The sequence below is a fragment of the Mobula birostris genome, chromosome 15 (assembly GCF_030028105.1).
Source record: "Mobula birostris isolate sMobBir1 chromosome 15, sMobBir1.hap1, whole genome shotgun sequence".
Classification (NCBI taxonomy): Eukaryota; Metazoa; Chordata; class Chondrichthyes; order Myliobatiformes; family Myliobatidae; genus Mobula; species Mobula birostris.
The window spans coordinates 26,252,014-26,266,087 of record NC_092384.1 but is presented as its reverse complement, the minus strand read 5'-3'; the positions used below and the strand labels follow the sequence as shown (position 1 = coordinate 26,266,087).

The 14,074-nt window shown below is 41.3% G+C and overlaps 1 pseudogene; it reads right to left on the bottom strand.

Moving 5' to 3' along the window:
• Positions 1-130: 130 nt before the first annotated feature.
• Positions 131-10,272, bottom strand: LOC140210271 (chymotrypsinogen 2-like; annotated as a pseudogene).
• Between the last annotated feature and the right edge of the window lie 3,802 nt (positions 10,273-14,074).

Here is a 14,074-nt window from a genome sequence, read left to right as displayed (position 1 = left end):
TAACTCATATATTACTTAGATTTATTAATAACTTATATTTCCAGACAGGCCTTAAAGTACAACACAGGTTTAGAATTCATGTTGAAGAAGTCCATTTATTTTCATTTGCATTTCACATGTTGATTTGCACTTAGTTGTCAGCAATGGTGCTATCGATCCAGTCCCTGAGCTCCGTCACGCGGGCATAGACACCAGGAGTGCTGGTGGAGCAATAGCCACTGCCCCAGGAAACGATGCCAACCAAGTTCCAGACGTTGTCCTTCTGACAGACAAGTGGGCCGCCAGAGTCACCCTGTAAACGAGTCACAGCCTCAGACTTGGTCTCATTGCCTTTTTGCAACTTGAAAGAGGTTGAAGTACTTTGAAAAGGTTTCATACCATGCAAGACGAGGCACCAGCTGCCCCAGCGCAGATCATGACATCGGTGACACTGCTACCCCAGTAGTTCCTGCAGTTCACGCTGGAGAGGAGAGGAAGAGCAGCTTGCTGAAGTTTGTTAGGTCGCTCAGCAGCTGTGAAAACGTTAGATGATACTTCAATCAGTTTTGCTTTATTTTTTTAAGGGTCATATTCCAATGAAAGTAAAAGGGTATATTTTCAACCATTAGAAACCATTTATAAACCTACTGATTGACTATACCTCTTTCCGGCCTGTCTCCCTTTTCTCAGTTCTTGTGCTTCCACTGTATCTATTGCCAGGATAAGGCTTTTCTTTCCAGGACAGGGAGGAGGTGAACGGCGAGATGTAGCATTTCTGTTGCATGCAGGGATATGTGAGAGAGACTAGTGGGGAGGGCTGAATGGACAAAGGAATCATGGAGGGAGCAATCCCTATGAAACGCGGATAGTGGGGGAGGCGGGGTAAAGATGTGTTTGGTGCTAGGATCCCACTGAAGATGTGGAGAGTGGAGGGAAGGTAACGATGTGTTGGTGGTAGGATCTCTTTGCAGACGGCGGAATTTGTGGAGAATGATGCGTTGGGTGCAGTGGCTCATGAGGTGACAGGTCAGGACAAGAGGAACTCTATCCCTGTTCAGGTGGCAGGAAGATGGGGTGGACGTGGATGTCCGGGAAATGGAGGAGATGCAGGTGAGGAAGAGAAACCCCGTTCTTTATCCTTATCCCTGGGACAGATGTGACAGAGGTGAAGGAACTGAGCAAAGGGAATGGCGTTTTTACAGGAGATCGGGTGGAAATAGTATCGTCAAGATAGCCGTGGGAATCACCAGGTTTATAAAAGATGCCAGTGGATAGTTGGTCTCCAGAGATGGGGACAGAAAGATTGAGAAAGGGGAGGGAGGTGTCAGAAATGGACCAAGTGAATTTAAGGGTAGGGTGGAAGTTGAAGGCAAAGTTTATGAAATTGATGAGCTCAGCATGTAGGTGTGAGGCAGCATCTATGCAGTTGTCAATGTAGTGCAGAAAGAGTTGGGGAGTTGGTGGAGGGTTAGGGTGTTCTGGGAAGGTAGGGTGGGAAGAAGATGGTGGCTCTGAAGTCCCAAAAAGTGACGGGGGATTCTGAGAGGCCTGGGGTTGGAGAGAATTTCCTCCTCATCCTTGTTCTAAAGGAGCATTCTTGTATTGTGAGCCTGAGCCCACTGCTCTTAGACTCCTCCACTCTAGGAAACATCCTGTCCACGGCACTCTATCTAGGCCCCTAGGATTTGCTTCTCTCCTCCATATAACTGATTCAGTCTGATTAAAAGTAAAGTCAACGTGTCAGTAAATTTATCATGAAAGTTCGTACGTATATGTCATCGTGTGCCAAATTGAGATTCATTTTTCTTGCGGGCACTTACAAGTACAATAGAATTTATGAAAAAGCTACATTAACAAATACAAATAGCCACTGTGCATAGGAAAACAACCTGTGCAAAAATAAATAAACAAATAAATAAATACAGAATATATGATTTCAGTGTCCATGAAAGTGAGTGTGGTATCAGTTCAGAGTTGAGGTGAGTGAAGTTATCCTATGATGCAATAATATTATGTTAAAACAAATAAAGCAAGAAGCTAACTCAGGAATTCTTTCCACAATCTGTTAAAAACTATGTTTTCCAATGTCAGCACAAATTGATTGATGACCATATATCTCTAAGTTGCTGTTTCTTTGAAAATTTACCTTTGCTGATGTTCAAGTCGAGTACCCGACAAATGACTCTGGAATGGACAGACTGCATCAGGTTTGTGGTTTATTGAAGGATCGTCCAGTGAGGCTTTGTGGGTGGAGCCGAGAAATAATGTTGGGATTGTACTATAGGCCTCCCAATTGTGAACGGGAAGTAGAGGAATAAACATGCAGGGAGATTGTCGAGAGATGCAAGAATAATAGGAGTATTCTTGAAGGAGATTTAAACTTTCCTAAAATACTGAGGAACATACATACAGTTAAGGGCTTAAGGTGATTTCAAGGAAGATACCTTGGACAGTATACTGAGGGTCCGACAATGGAGAGGCCAAAACTCGACCTAGACTTAGGAAGGAGACACTGAGGGAGCAATTAGGGACCAGTGACTATAGTTCTATTAGTTATTAAAGGGTTATGGAAAGGGACAGAACTGGTCCACAGGTTCAAGTTCTAAGCTGGGGCAAGGATAATTTTAACAGTATGAGACAGGAGGATACAGCGATTGTTTGGAGTAGGTAGTTTATTGGCACAGAGCCCACAGGTAAGTGGGAGTCTTTTAAATGTGATCTAGTGAGAGCTCAAAGCCTGCATGTTCCTGTTGGAGCATAGGGCAAGGCAGGCAGGAGTACGGAACATTGGATAATGAGGGATATTGAGGCCCTGACCCTGGAGAAAAGGAGGCATGGGTTAGGTACAAGCAGCTGGGATCAAGTAAATCTCTGGAGGGATATTGGGCAAACAGGGGGCATGAGGGAACTTTGACAGAGAGTATTAACAAAATTCTACAGTGATTGTATAAGTATATTAACATAGAAACAGAATAAGGCCCCTCAAAGATCACAGGGACATATCTTTGTGTGGAGCCACAGGAGGCAGGCAAAGTCCTTAATGAATATCTCTCCTCTGTTTTTTTTTCCCATAGAGAGTTGCATGAAGACTTAACAACTAAGAAATTTAAATGGAGTTGTCTTGGGGATAGTCTGCATTACAGTAGAAGGGTGCTGTATGACTTAAAAGGTAGGAAAGTAGACAAATCAACAGGTTTGACCAGGTTTATCAGAGAAGACTATGGGAAACTAGAGAAGAAATTGTGGGAGCCTTGTCTGAGATATTTGCATCATCGTTAGCCACAACTGAGGAGACAGTAGACAGGAGAGTAGCAAATGTTGTGCCTTTATTTAAGAAGAGGGCAAAGAAAAACCTGGGAACTATAAAGCAGTAGGCCTAACATCTGTCAGTTACTGGAAAGGATTCTGAGAGACAAAATATATGTCAATCTGGAAAGTCAGGAATTGATTAGATCAGTATGGTTTTGTGCATGGGAGATCATGTCTTACGAACTTGATTGAGTATGTGTCATAGAAAGTCTATGAGGGGAGGGTGGTAGATCTAGTTTCTATGGACTTCAGTGAGGCCTTTGATTAAGTTCCACATGGTAGGCTGCTCCGGAAGGTGAGATTACATAGAATGCAGAGAGAGCTGGCTAATTGGATACATGATTGTCTTGATGGTAGAAAGCAAAGGGTGATGGTAGAAGGTTGCTTATTGGACTAGAAACACATGACAAATAGTGTGCCTCAGGGGCTGTGCTGAGCCCATTGTTTATTAATGATTTGGATAATAATCTGGGCAAGGCACGGTTAATAAGTCTGCATTCAACATTAAAGCAGGTGGTATAGTGGACAATGGAAAAGGGTTATCAAAAATTACAGGCAGATCTTGATCAACTGGGTAAATGGGGCAAAAAGTGGAAAATTGGATTGAATTCAGATAAATATGAAGTGCTATATTTTGGAAAGTCAAATCCAGGTAGGATTTTCACAGTGAATGGCAGGGCACTGGGGAGTGGTGTAGAGCAGAGTGCAAGTCACAGGTAGGTGAGGAGGTGAAGAAGGCTTTTGACACACTGGCCTTTATCTCTCAGACCAATGAGTAGGGAAGTTGGGAAGTCATGTCATGTTGTGGTTGTATTGGATGCTGGTAAGACTGCTCTTGGAATTTGTATTCATTTTTGGTCGCTTTGCTGTAGTAAAGGTGTTGTTAGACTGGAAGAGGTATAAAAAAGATTTATAAGGATGTTGCCAGGATTTGAATAACTGAATTATAGGGAGAGGTTGAAGAGGCTAGGACTTTATTCCTTACAGCATAGAGGACTGAAGATGATCTTATGGAGAGGTATAAAATCATGAGTGGCAAAGATAGGGTGAATGTATTCCATCTTTTTCCCCAGAGTTGGGACATCAAGACCAAGAGGGCATAGGTTTAAGGTGAGAGTGGAAAGATTTCAAAGAAACTTGAGAGACAACCTTTTTCGTTCCACAAAGGGTGGTATCTATGCAGAATCAGCTACCAGAAGAAGTGGTAAGGCAAATAAAATGACAACTTTTAAAAGACAGTTGGACAGGTACCTGGATTGGAAAGGATTAGAAAGTTATGATGCATGCATTAAAGAGGTTTTGAAGGTTATGGGACCATGGATTGGAAAGGATTAGAAGGATATGGGTCCATGGATCAGAAAGGTTTAGAAGGTTATGGGTCCATGGATTGGAAAGAGTTAGATTATGGGTCTATGGTTTTGAAAGATTTGGAAGGCTATGAGTCTGTGGATTGGAAAGGTTTAGAAAGTTATGGGCCAAACATTGGCAAATGGCACTAAATTGGATGGGGTATCTTAGTCTGCTTGGACCAATTGGGCAGAAGGACCCATTTCCAATCTATATGACACTGTGAACACCCTATCACTGGATCAGTTGTAGAAGCCCACAATATCCCTCTGATGAACAGAATTATCCTGTTCCTTGACCATGCAGCCATGAAGTATTATTCATAGCATAACCTTCCAGATTGCCAATCATCTTGGGAATCTATCCACTGCTCCCTGTCAGGGTAAGGGTACAAAGGCACAGAGCTCGGAACTGCAACACTGTAATTTGTAAAGTTTTGAACTGACGTACGGTAAGCACGAGTCCTTCCCCATCCCGTTGTGACACACATCATGCCAGCAGGGTAGTTATCAGATACAGCGGCGAGACAGACTGGCGACACATGACTGTTGAACTGAACGGGGGTTGCAAGCTTCACCACAGAAACATCATAATTAATGGTGGAGGGGTTCCACTTGGGGTGTGTAATGACCTGTAACAGAGAGAACATGGATGATGGCTGTGCCTAGTACTCATCTTTTAGAGTTGGCACTTGCTTGAGACCGATAACTTCAGACTCTCCTGGATTTCATGTCAATGCAGCTGCACTCATGAATGGGGAATTGCTTATTCAAAATAGAATTCAAAAGCCCTTCATTAGAAAACAAAGTCAGCAATTTAAAGAAAAATAAATAGACTTACAAGCTGGAAGTGGAAATAAGTGGCTGTATTCTGTGGTTTACCATTACACTGGTGCTGTCATCTTGTATAAAACTTCTTCAGTTTTTCCTTTCTGAATTTGATTAACTTTTTTGGGATAATTAGTTTTTTTTCAGTTGCCTAGACACTTCAATCAAGCCAGCAGTTCATGTACTCATTTCTAAACTCTATATGAGCAAAACAGCAATCACCTCAGCACAATAGACAACAATTTCTCATTGCATGTACATCTGTCTCAAATGCTAATGAACTTCTTGCAAACCACTCGACACCAGGACACAACGGTGGTCGGAAGACAAAAAGAAGATGCAAAAATCATTCAGAAGTGTCAGCAATCAATCCCAAATCATTGACTCAAAATGCAATGAATTAAGCAATCGTTGGTAATCTGTTGATACCCCAACCTTATCTAAGACAAGGAGACAAAGGACAAATCATGTAGAGAAAAGGGTGCCAGTCCTGCTACCAATCTATAGAGGTTCAAACGTTACCATGTGTGCGGCCATATCAGACACTGGCATTCTGGCATACATCCCAAAGACTGGACCTTATACCAACCCACACATTATCAAATTCCTTGATGGGCTTTACAGGCAACCCTTAGTGAACAGGACGCCAGGATCAATGGCCACTCTATGCCATGCATTCCAACATGAAATGTCTAATCTGTTTGCTTCATGTCTGTCCTTATGACTGAGTTTGTCTTTTCACTTACTACACTGCAAGTAACATTTATTGCTGGAAGGCCCATGTGTCAGGGTATTGGGGCTAGTGCAGAGGAAAATTAATCTGATTAGAACTGGGGCCCCAACGCCTGAGGGAGGTGATGTGTAACAATCTTTTATCATCTTCAGCAGCACCTGAAATAATTCTTGCTTTTGCTTGTTATCAATATCTAGTGATTCTATTCTTGGTGCTATGAAGTTTATCATGGCGAGGCATATTCATATTGGAGATTGAAACCACTTTCGGTAATGGACACCCCTTACTAAGATCCTGTGTTCTGTCTGTATGGCATCCATCTCTGCACATCATTTTGGATCCTAACAGTACTGTAGCCCAAATTTGACCTGAATTCAAACAAATTCCTAGTTTTACAGGGAGATACGTACCTTAGCAATGGACATGGATTTCTGGCTGGCTTCAGTTTTTGAGCTTTTGTGATGGGCACCAACAATAGCAAAGTCGTTCGTACTGTATGTGACAAAAGAAAAACAAAAGCAGTGACAGAGTTTGCTTGTTGCAAGATACCAGCAACTCCAAACTTCATCAGGGGTGGGGGTGGGGGTGGAGTGAAAATTGTACTTTCCAGTCAACGATTTCCCAAACTATTCATGCAAGGATCTTCCCTCGTTAAGTCAATGTTCATGCCCACAAGAGCAATTTTTCTTTGCCTCATATATCACTTTGAACAAAAATATCAGTTAAAGCTGCATCATCCCTCAGGAATTAGAGAAGGATTCACCAGCACATTTCTTTCTCTCTTTGTAGGTGTTAAGACTTACCTCATGCCACAATGTGCAGCGGTGACAACCCAGTTTTCATTGATCAAGGAACTGCCGCGGAAATGCCGACCAGAGTCACTCTGTTACACGAGGAAAAAGAATGCTCAGTATTACCATAAAAACATCTTAAGTTTTCCTCCACCATACAGAAGTAGTTTTATTGAAAGTTGACAGTGACTCCAGATTGCAAATTGGATAAAAGGAAACAAGACTCATAATATAACAAGGAAGTTATCGAACGTCATTGGATCATGAATTCAAAGAAATTCGTTGAAGAGCAAAGTTCTAAAGTTGCAATAAATAACTACTGTAAAACTAAACTTTAATTTTAAATGAAACATATGATTAGAAATAGGGCTAATACTGTAATACCAAGAACAGTTAAGTGGGATTTAGAAAATGATGTGGAAATCTGAAAAGTTGGATAAGAATTGCTTAAAGGGAGTTTGAAAAATGAATAAAAGATAATGTAAGGAAGTTTATGGGGATATAAGCTATTTTCCTGAAGAATATTTAAAGTAAAGAGAGCCTGGAACCAATCTGAGAGGAGAGATGGAGATGAATTGTGCAAGATGAAATGGCAGCAAGATATTAAGCACTGGATTATATGATGCAAGTACTAATGGAATGAGAATCTGGATGCTACACAGAGGGATATGTCACTGCAGGAAGGGAGCAGTTCTAAAATGAAGGAATCAGGAAGCTCCATGCAGTCGAAATAATTTGTAAAGGAGGATGATGTAATCTTAGTATTCAAATTGCCATTTAGCACTGGAGAATTACTAATCAAAGGATAGAGAAAGATAGGCCAAGTAATCATAAACCAACTGGTATGAGGACATTTAAGGATCAACTCTGAGAATTTATAATTTCCCACAATTAGTAAGAATTCAGAAATACATTAATTGAGAATAGCCAGCTTGGATTTGTTGAAGATAAATAGTGATTTAGTAGCATATTGTAGAAAGTCTATATTACATCAAGGTTTTAAGAAAGTAATTCACGTGAAGCTTGTTAAATAAAAACAGACAAACATATATTAGGACAGATAAAAAATTAATTGACAGAAACAAGAGAGACAGAGAGAGAGGGTGAGAAAGAGAGTGCGAGAGAGTGAGAGTGAGACAGAGAGAGAGAGGGTGAGAAAGAGAGAGAGTGTGAGAGAGAGAGAGAGAGAGAGAGAGAGAGAGAAAGAGAGTAGACTGGGTGGGACAGAGAGGGAAACTGTGCACCCCAAACAATGGCATTGAGTTCACTTTCCGACAAATGAAAGACACTTCAGGAAAACCTCTGTAATATTCAAAATTAGGAAAATAGATAATTTTTTCGAGAGTTGTGGTGACTGAAGGCAAAACAGGATTATTTAAAGAAAATAATCCTGTTGTTTTAAAACTGGAATGCAAACATATTTACTTTTTAATCTGTCAAACAGGAATGAGCAGAGACAGCTCTTCATATAACTTCACCTTTTGGGCAAAGAGCAGCAAGTATTGCCCATTACTGTGTCTATTAACCAAACAGGATGCAATATAAATACAGAATTATTTGGCCTTTTGTAGCAATTTCAACAGTTCTAAGGCTTTCGTATTTTTACAAAGCCAAGTTGCTAGCTGGACGTTCAACCCAGCATGGATGGAAAGCGTGCAAGGGAGCCGGCTGGATTCGAACTTGGGAGCCTTTGCGCTGAAGTCCAGCACTGATGCCACTATGCCACCAGCTGGTGAGTCTAGTGATTAGGTTAGGGTTAAATCGAGTGTTGCTGGGCAATGTGGTTCGAAGGGCTGGAAGGGCCTATTCTAAATACAGTGGTATGCAAAAGTTTGGGCACCCCTGGTCAAAATTTCTGTTACTGTGAATAGCTAAGCGAGTAAAAGATGACCTGATTTCCAAAAGGCATGAAGTTAAAGATGACACATTTCTTTAATATTTTAAGTAAGATTACTTTTTTATTTCCATCTTTAACAGTTTCAAAATAACAAAAAAGGAAAAGGGCCTGAAGCAAAGGTTTGGGCACCCTGCATGGTCAGTACTTAGTAACACCCCCTTTGGCAAGTATCACAACTTGTAAACGCTTTCTGTAGCCAGCTAAGAGTCTTTCAATTCTTGTTTGGGGGATTTTCACCCATTCTTCCTTGCAAAAGGCTTCTAGTTCTGTGAGATTCTTGGGCCGTCTTACATGCACTGCTCTTTTGAGGTCTACCTACAGTTTTTCGAAGATGTTTAGGTCGGGGGACTGTGAGGGGCATGGCAAAACCTTCAGCTTGTGCCTCTTGAGGTAGTCCATTGTGGATTCTGAGGTGTGTTTAGAATCATTATCCTGTTATAGAAACCATCCTCTTTTCATCTTCAGCTTTTTTACAGATGGTGTGACGTTTACTTCCAGAATTTGCTGGTATTTAATTGAATTCATTCTTTCCTCTACCAGTGAAATGTTCCCCGTGCCACTGGCTGCAACACAAGCCCAAAGCATGATCGATCTACCCCCGTGCTTAACTGTTGGAGAGGTGTTCTTTTCATGAAATTCTGCACCCTTTTTTCTCCAAACATACCTTTGCTCATTGCGGCCAAAAAGTTCTATTTTAACTTAATCAGTCCACAGGACTTGTTTCCAAAATGCATCAGGCTTGTTTAGATGTTCCTTTGCAAGCTTCTGATGCTGAATTTTGTGGTGAGGACGCAGGAAAGTTTTTCTTCCTTGAAGGTCATATTTGTGCAGGTGTCGCTGCACAGTAGAACAGTGCACCACCACTCCAGAGTCTGCTAAATCTTCCTGAAGATCTTTTGCTGTCAAACAGGGGTTTTGATTTGCCTTTCTAGCAATCCTACAAGCAGTTCTCTTGGAAAGTTTTCTTGGTCTTCCAGACCTCAACTTGACCTCCACCGTTCCTGTTAAATGCCATTTCTTAATTACATTACGAACTGAGGGAACGGCTACCTGAAAACGCTTTGCTATCTTCTTATAGCCTTTTCCTGCTTTGTGGGCATCATTTATTTTAATTTTCAGAGTTCTAGGCAGCTGCTTAGAAGAGCCCATGGCTGCTGATTGTTCACCATTGACAATTCGACTGTAGCCTGACAGAACCGGGGTGATGGCTGGAGATCCGCAGCCTGCACCTGGGTGGAGAGAAGCAGTTGCTCTATGTAAATGTTGCTAATTGCATTCAACACGGCACCCTCTGTTCCAATGGTTAAAACTAGAATTCTAATTTCAAGTGATATTACCATAGGTGACCCCAATGAAAGCGGAGCAGGAGAGAAGCCAGAGAAACGCCATGGTGAACTTAGGGGGGAACGTCGACTCAGACCTTGAGAGGCCTGCGTCGGGCATTCTCATGCCTTACAAGGCGCAGATTGGAAGCCTGTGTGGGGCGCCACTCCTCGCACAGACTAGAGCAATGTGTGATTAAGTGCCTTGCTCAAAGGCACAAACCACGCTGCCACAGCTGAGGCTCAAATTTGTGACCTTGAGTCCACGTGCCCAGCAAGCTTATAACATTCTTTAAGAGACTGATGATTGGTTTTATAGGGTCTAGTTGCCATGAACTTTATAATTCAAAGTCATGAATAAAAAATGCTCTGTGTGCAAATGTTAATGACAGCATATGTTGCTTATTCCTTTTCCAAGTAAACAAACATTATACAAAGTTGTGCAGACTCTGGAAAAATGGCAATTATCCTAAACAAATGCAAATAAGGCACATATGGTCTTTGACGCATAACTTCTCAGCTCTCTGCATTCTAGCACTTGATCACAATGAGTTGCCGGTAAACACTTGCACAGGTCAATGCAATTCAGTGGCTGCTTTCCGAGCATCAGTGTCTTCACATTCAGTTGCTCCGATCCACCCCCATTTGTTGATCCAGTAAGAAAAATACAAAGATTGTTCTGGAAGACCAAATCAGCTGGCCTCAGCCCTAGTAAGTGCTAAACTCTCCGGAGACATACAGTATACAGTCACCTTGCAACACACACAAAATGCTGGAGCATCTCAGTAGGTCAGGCAGCATCTATGGAGGGGAATAAAGAGTCGATCTTTCAGGCTGAGACTCTTCATCAGGATTGAAAAGGGAGGGGGAAGAAGCCAAATGAGAAGGTGGGGAAGGAGTACAAGCTAAAAGGTGAAGCCAGGGTGAGGGGGAAGGTGGGTGGCGGAGGGGCGGAATGAAGTGAGGAGTTTGTAGGTGGATAAGGCAAAGGGCAGTAGGAGAAGATATCGGATTGAAGAGGACATGGGGAAATGCGAAGGAGGAGGGGCACCAGGAGGAGGTGACAGGCAGATTAAGAGAAGAGGGGATTCAGAATGGGGAATGCGAAAAAGGGAAAAAGTGGAGGGGGGAAAATTACTGGAAGCGACTGGGTGCAAACTTAATGAAGTGCAGGTGTCTTTGAGAATCAGAATTAAACGTACTGTTGCCATACAGGCCTAAGATGATCAGCCTCAACAATCTCACTGAAGTCTCATATTAACCTACTGGTGACACTTTCTTCAAAGCACTTTCAACGTCTTTTCCCAAACCTTTAATGTACCTCACTCGTGGCCCTCTGAGTTCTCTCTTTCTCCCGGTCAGGGAACTGAGCTGGAGGCTTGCTCTACTCTCACATGCAGTGTGAAGCTGGAGAGATCTAGATGACTGCCTTGGATTGAATTACATTTTTTGGAGATTATTTTTGGGTGCTGTATGTTTCTGATAACATGAACCCCTGGGTTTCACACAGTGGGAGTGTCATAAATAACAAAGAATGATATTTATAAGGAAAGCTAGTTTTCTTGCATAAAATTCATGCATAATATTTATCATACCCTGTACGTGTGAGAAAATGTCCTTACAGTTCTGATTTTCATTTGACTTCCATTTTAATAGGTGTTTAGATTCACCTAATATAGTACCAAGAATACTTACATGTAAACAAATCAGGAGCACTTGTAAGCCACTTGGCCTTTTGATATTGTCTACTGTTCCTTATGATTATGGCTAATCTGAATGACCCTACCTGCAGTAACCTTTTAGACTTTGGCTTACCAACAATCTATCTAACACTGCCTTAAAAATATTACAAAACTCTGTTTCCAACGCTGTTTAAGGCGTTGGAAACAGAGGTCCTGGAAACTTATGACCTTCTGAAAGAGAAAAAAAAATCTTATTTTAACATTTGTAACACTCATGCTATATATTAGTTTGTAAAGTGCTGAAAGATAAGACTGTATATATTGTGTACGTTGTAAATTTTATACCTTTGTATTTTTTTGTGTAAATTGTTAATTGTTAAAATTTTGCTCCTTAAGAGACCAAATTTTTTTTGGAGGGAAGTGTTACATGCCTCAAGGTGATCTTGTGAGAATGATGTAGTGGTCTTTTGGAGGTCACCTGATGTAATTTTCCCGCCGATATGAGGTCACGCGATGACATGTGCACCACGTGTATAAAAGGGAAGATCTCTGGTGACGCAGTTAGTTATTAGTTTTCCAACTAGAATGTTTGTCAATGTCTCCGTTCTGTTGTGTGTTTGTTTTTATGATGCAGTTTCATTTTTAAAATGGAGTGTTACGTTCTGTTGCAAGGTACAATAGTGCTGAATTGGCAGTTTACCCTTTTTGCCAGATTTGTTAATGTACCTTTTCAGTAGTATTGGAGAGCGAAGACTTCATCGAAGTACAGGATTGAAGGATTAAGAGAAGATGGTATCGTTCGTCAGAATTTGCTCTCTAGAAATTAAGGTCAGTTGTTTTAAGCTGTTTATTTCCTTCAGTATGAATCCTTTGGACAGAACCAGCAGGAAAGTCGCGTATATGAAGAAATCCTTCTCCAGAGAAGTCTCTCCCGTTGAATGTATAAATCTGTTGGGCTTTCGAATTTACCATTTTAAGAATTGTGTTTGACTTTACCGCTTTAAGAACTGTTTTCGCATTTATCGCTTTAAGAACCAGGCTTGTTTATAAAACAGAAATGCACAGTACACAAGGGAGCACAAAGGATGGGTAAGACATTGGTTAAAGGGCAGAAAACAAAGATGTTGATTTTTGTGTTTGAATTATTGTGTTGTCCCCTTTGCTGTCTCTTTCTCGGTCCTTTATGCCTGCAGGCATTCTGTTAAAAAGCACTAAACAGAAACTGTAGTTCCTTTCTTTTTATCCATGCTTTTAACCGGAGTACCAAGTGAGATTCAGAAACTGAAGGAAACATATTTACTTTCACAAGTTTTGTTGTGGACCAGAAATTCTATAGAACTTTCTCAGGGGCGTGACCATAAACCCATAAGACACAGGAGCAGAATTAGGCTAATTCATTCCAAATGGTCAGCTCCACCAGTCCATCATGGCTGATTTCATATCGCTTTCAACCCAGGAATTCTGCCAGTTTTCCACAGCAGACCTAAGGAAAACTCACATATGTACTGCATCAACTAATGTACACTATGGAAGTGTAAAAATAATGTCTCATTATTTGTCTTCAAATAATCAAAATATATAAGAAAAGAAGCAGATTAGCAACTTTCTGTTTGGAAAGGAACGACACTGTTCGTTAACAGCACAAGAGATTCAGTATCGTAGGTTATCAAATAACTGCAGAGAGAAAGCTTCCAACAGGTAACTGGATACACGTGACCTTGTCTTATGTAAATAACCGGTTTCTTGCACAACACTTTAGCAAAGTGGAAAATAGGAAACTCTATTCTATTTGCTTCAGCAGAGCCCAACTCAGGTTTTCCTCTAATTATTAGAAGTTTTAAACAGCAACTTCCCTTCGACCATTCAGTTCTGGAACCAACCCATACAACCCTAATCACTACCACAGCAGAGAAATGCTAGCTATGACCACTTTGACCTGCAATTGCATTTTTGTTGTAGTTGTGATCTTTCCTATATCATTTACGTTTTTCTTGTGAATGTTGTGTATGTCTCGCCTTGTCCCTTTGATACTGTTGCAACCAAGTTTTCCATTGCACCTGTGTTTGGTTTTTATTGAGAGACACAGCACGGTAACAGGTCCTTCTTGCGCTGCCCAACTGCACCCATGTGACCTGTTGAGCTAATGAACTGAATGTTGGAACGTGGGAGGAAATCAGAGCACCCAGA